This window comes from Salvelinus fontinalis, chromosome 21 (assembly GCF_029448725.1).
Source record: "Salvelinus fontinalis isolate EN_2023a chromosome 21, ASM2944872v1, whole genome shotgun sequence".
NCBI lineage: Eukaryota > Metazoa > Chordata > Actinopteri > Salmoniformes > Salmonidae > Salvelinus > Salvelinus fontinalis.
The window spans coordinates 41,389,625-41,395,398 of NC_074685.1; the positions used below are offsets into that span (position 1 = coordinate 41,389,625).

Here is a 5,774-nt window from a genome sequence, read left to right on the forward strand (position 1 = left end):
GCTCCAGAGTACAGGCCTCAGTGTAACGCTCATTCCTTCGACGATAAACGGGAATCAGACCATCACCCCTGGTGAGACAAAACCGCGACTCGTCAGTGAAGAGCACTTTTTGCCAGTCCTATCTGGTCCTGCGATGGTGGGTTTGTGCCCATAGGCGACATTGTTGTCGGTGATGTCTGGTGAGAACCTGCCTTACAACAGGCCTACAAGCCCTCAGTCCAGCCTCTCTCAGCCTTTTGCGGACAGTCTGAGCACTGATGGAGGGATTGTGCGTTCCTGGTGTAACTCGGGCAGTTGTTGTTGCCATCCTGTACTTGTGCCGCAGGTGTGATGTTCGGATATACCGATCCTGTGCAGGTGTTTTTACACGTGGTCTGCCACTGCGAGGACAATCAGCTGTCCGTCCTGTCTCCCTGTAGCGCTGTCTTAGGCGTCTCACAGTACGGACATTGCAAATGATTGCCCTGGCCACATCTGCAGTCCTCTTGCATGCTTGCAGCATGCCTAAGGCATGTTCACACAGATGAGCAGGGACCCTGGGCATCTTTCTTTTGGTGTTTTCCAGAGTCAGTAGAAGGGCCTCTTTAGTGTCCTAAGTTTTCATAACTGTGACCTTAATTGCCTACCGTCTGTAAGCTGTTAGTGTCTTAATGACCGTTCCACAGGTGCATGTTCATTCATTGTTTATGGTTCATTGAACAAGCATGGGAAACTGTGTTTAAACCCTTCACAATGAAGATCTGTGAATTTTGGATTTTGACTAATTGTCTTTGAAAGACAGGGTCCTAAGCTGAGTTTAGGTATGGGTGTCTGACCTGTGTGTTAGCTGTTTGAACAGACAGTTCGGTACTTTCAACACATCAATACTCATAAAGACCAGTAGTGATGCAGTCAATCTCTCCTCTACTTTGAGCCAGGAGAGATTTGACATGCATGTTACTGATATTAGCCATCCATGTACATTTAAGGGCCAGGGTCCGTTGCATAACGCATCTTAAGTGTTTCCCTTACGGAATCATTTCCCCTTACCTAAAGGGAATTTATTAAGGGCGTTGCATAGAGCCTCTCAAATATTTCCTTAGGTAAGGGCATTTGCTTAAGGGGTTTTTACGGTAGTTTGAAGGCATGTGTGGCAGAAAGAGTATCTGGTTACCATCGAGACGGCTTGATTCACTGACTAAATGTCACATCAAAAGAGATGGCTTTCATTTTGTGAGATAGCAAAATAGAACTTCTACAATCAAGACAGGATAACCAAATTACTTAAGAAGATAATAAACCACCTCCTTGTTACTTTTTTCTCTCAATTTGTTTATATTACATTCTAGTACATCAAGCTCGCTTACAGAGTAGCTATAGCTAACTAGCAAGCGGGCTTTGTAGCCTAGGTTTGTGCACCTTCCATTGTTTAGCTAAGTAGTTAGCTGATTGATGTTTTCCTTTTGTAACCAGAGTAGAATAAAGCAACATTCACCTCCACAAATGTTGTTTACATTGATATCCATACTGAATGAAGTAGTTGATTTTTTATTTAACCTTTATTTAACTAGGCAAGTCAGTTAAGAACAAATTGTTATTTACAATGACGGCCTACCCCGGCCAACCCCTAACCCAGACAACGCTGGGCCAATTGTGCGCCACCCTATGGGACAATCACGGTCGGTTGTGATACAGGCAGGGTCTGTAGTGAACCCTAGTGACGCCTCTAGCACTGAGATTCAGTGCCTTAAACCACCTTAAACCACTTGTTCACTTCATTTAAGGGGGAAATTCACCATACAAAGTTATGTGCAACTGACTTAAAGTTAAGGAAACTTTAAGGGAAAATATGAGGGGGAAATGAACGACGTCCGTAGCTTATGCTTGCCCATACCATAATCCCACAGCCACCATGGGGCACCTTGTTCACCACGTTGACATCAGCAAACCGCTTGCCAACACGACACCATACACACGGTGTACGGTTGTGAGACCAGTTGGACATACTGACAAATTCTCTAAAACAACATTGGAGGCGGCTTATGGTAGAGAAATTAACATTCAATTCTCTGGCAACAGCTCTGGTGGACATTCCTGCAGTCAGCATGCCAATTGCACACTCCCTCAAAACTTGAGACGTGTGGCGTTGTGTGACAAAACTGCATATTTTACATATTTTACAGTGGCCTTTTATTGTCCCCAGCACAAGATGCACCTGTGTAATGATCATGCTGTTTAAATGCTCACTAACAGGGATGTAAACAAATTTGTGCACAAAATTTGACAGAAATAAGCTTTTTGTGCTTCTGGAAAATGTCTGGGATCTTTTATTTCAGCTCATGAAACTTTGAAACTCATGAACACTTTACATGTTGCGTTTTTATATTTTTGTTCAGTGTACAATGCTCTTAGTTTGTATATATTTAGGACTAGCTTTTTTTATTACTTGCCACCCATTCTAAAACTGACTGCAGCTCTTAAGTGTTGCAGGGATTTCCCTTACTGTGGTAGCTGATGTGTATAGTCATCAGCGTACATAGACACACAGGCTTTACTCAATGCTAGTGTTAGGTCATTAGTAAAAAATATTTAAAAAGGTCCAAGACAGCTATCTTAACGTACGCAAAGCTCTACCTGGTTTACGTTAGGGTGTTCTTTAATGGAACAATCTCTGTGTTATGTTAGATAAAGTATGTGGACACATGCTCATCGACATGTCATTCTAAAATCATGGGTATTAATATGGAGTTGATCGCCCCTTACCTGCTATAATAGCTTCTACTATTCTGGGAAGGCTTTCCACTAGATGTTGGAACATTGCTGCGATTAGGCCTGGCTCGCAGTCAGCGTTCCAATTCATCTCAAAGGTATTCGATGGGGTTGAGGTCAGGGCTCTGTGCAGGTCAGTCAAGTTCTTTCACACCGATCTCGACAAACAATTTCTGTATGGACCTCGCTTTGTGCACGGGGGCATTGTCATGCTAAAACAGGAAAGGGCCTTCCCCAAACTGTTGCCAATAAAGTTGGAAGCACAAAATCGTCTAGAATGTCATTGTATGCTGTAGCGTTAAGATTTCCCTTCACCGGAACTAAGGGGCCCATGAAACAGCCCCAGACCATTATTCCTCGTCAACCAAACTTTACAGTTGGCACTATGCATTGGGGCAGGTAGCGTTCTCCTGGCATCTGCCAAACCGAGATTCGTCCGTCTGACAGATGGTGAAGCGTGATTCATCACTCCAGAGAACACGTTTCCACTTGCGGCGAGCTTTCCACCATTCCAGCCGACGCTGGCATTGTGTATGGTGATCACTGATCTTAGGCTTGTGTGCGGCTGCTCAGCCACGGAAACCCATTTCATGAAGCTCCCGACTAACAGTTCTTGTGCTGACATTACTTCCAGAGGCAGTGTTGCAACTTTAGCACTAGGTGGTCCCGTTCTGTGAGCTTGTGTGGCTTACCACTTTGCGGCTGAGCATTTGACCAGGACAGTTCTAGCAGGGCAGAAATTTGACAAACTGACTTGTTGGAAAGGTGGCATTTTATGCCACATTGAAAGTCACTAAGCTCTTCAGCAAGGCCACTCTACTGCCAGTGATTGTCTTTGGAGATTGCTTGGCTGTGTGCGTGATTCTATACATCTGTTAGCAACGGGTGTGGCTGAAATAGCCAAATCCACTCATTTGAAGGGCTGTCCACGTACTTTTGTATATATAGTGTAGGTAAGCTAATTCTCGATCCACGATATGGTAGAGGATGTAAAGCCATAAAAGTTTTTTTCAGAAGCAAACTATGATAAAAAATGTCAAAGGCTGCACTGAAGTCTAACAAAACCTCTCCCACAATCTTATCAATTTATTTCAGACAATAATCAGTCATTTCTGTTTGTGCCGTACAAGTTGAGTGTCCTTCACTATAAGCGTGCTGAAAGTCAGTTGTTCATTTTTTTCTGTGAAATAGCACTGTATCTGGCAAATACAATATTTTCCAAAAGTTTACGGTCGGTAGCAGCCTGACAGATCGGCTGAGTGGCAATATAGTCCGCTACCATACCATCCAAAGTAATTTTCCATCCAAGTTGTCAGTGCCAGTAGGTTAGTAATTATTGATTGAAAACAATACTGCATTTTTCCAGCACATTTGGGCTATTTTGTTAAATGGAAATCTGTTATGATGTAAACAGTTTTGAGTAAATAGAACTTTGTTTTCAGAGAAATAGTTACCTTGGCAGGTGCACAAAAAGGATGATCCAAAATAGCACGGGAGACGGTCTGATTGGACATTCTTGTGGTTGTGCTTTGGTTGACAGGACATTCAGCCAATCGACATTTTGGAAGGGGAGGAGTCGATGTTTATTCAAACCATCAGCAGTGTGTAATGCCAGGAAGTCCAGACAGTTTGCTTTTGCCACCAAATATATTCAATGGACTGCGTCTTGGTCACTTTTTGTAACTTTTAGTTGTCGATCGTGGTAACTAAAACAAAATCTGTTCACGTTATTTTAACTGGTTATAAAGTTGTTCAATTGTGTTTCTTTCGAGCGAAACTGGACGAGACGCTTACTTTAGCAGTGGTCAGTGTATGGCTATTTTCCCAACCCTCCCAGTTTGAAATCCATAATCGCGTTTCAGACATTTTGAGTCTGCAATGGCAGGTTTAACACTACAGGTAAGCACAGATTGTTTTATTTAGCCTAATTGTGCGCCTTTTATCGAACTGTTCTTCAGCTAGTAGAAAGAAGCAATGGGTAGCTAACTTCACAACTTTTGTTATCGGTTCAGTTAGCTGAGCAGTTGGCTAGCTTGCTAGCGTCAATTTACTATCTGCAATAGTTTCTCTCTCATCAAGATGTGTTTCTACCACTGTCTCGTGAAAAATCCTTGTGAATAGCACCAGACAATGGAGGGTTTCTGGTTAAACTGGTTTCCCCACTTAGCTTTTATCAATTACATTTTCATAATGCAACAATGCAGCCTGGGAAATATCAAAGTAACTAGCAAACTATATCAACCTGTTTGTTTCAATGGTTCGTGTTACTGTTGACAGTCAGACAGGCTTTTTTCCACTTGTAACCAGCCATCAACTCCATTGGCAGACATGCCGGAGAGTTATATCTACTCTCGGGTTCTCTACTTCTCAATCCATAACACTACAATGTACCTTTCTTGAAATATCCAGTGCTAAAAAGCATAAATGAGTAATTACAGTATTAATTCTGATTTGGCTGGTGGATGTCAGGGTGTGTCAGAAATGTGGTCAGATGATTCAGTGTTTCCCTTAGCCTTTAGGCAGGGAGGGTTGTTCTTCTATAGAGCTTTCGTCTACAAGTGTTCTGATTGGACAAAAACTGGTGCCACATGCAAACACAACACATTGCCTTATATTGACCCGGTTGTTGCAATTTGCTCTTATATAAACCGTTGCCAACTTGCCACATTCCATTCATCAAAAGTTCCATCCCTCCCAAAGCACCTGCCTGCGGGCCGGTTGGAGGGGGACATCCTGGACCCAGAGTTCCAGCAGCGTCTGGAGGACGCACGCACCCTGCTGAGGCAGGAGATCCAGCGGGAGCTGAGGATCAAGGAGGCGGCCGAGCGGCTGCGGCGGGCCGTTACTAACCGTAAGAGCGCCGCCGAAGTGGAGGGCCAGCTGAGGGCGTCGAGCCGCAAGCTGGAGCAACTGCACTGGGAGCTGCAGGAGCTCAACACCCGTGCCATCACCCCCAAGCCCCAGAAGGACAGCCCCACAGGTAATAATCATGGCTGTTGGCTCAGATCTGGGGTTTTCTGTGAAGC

General features: G+C 43.9%; 1 pseudogene; it reads left to right on the forward strand.

Annotated features, from left to right (window-relative positions):
* Window positions 1–4,331: 4,331 nt before the first annotated feature.
* The window catches only part of LOC129818907 (serine/threonine-protein kinase N2-like), a 25,439-nt pseudogene continuing 23,996 nt past the window's right edge, over window positions 4,332–5,774 (forward strand).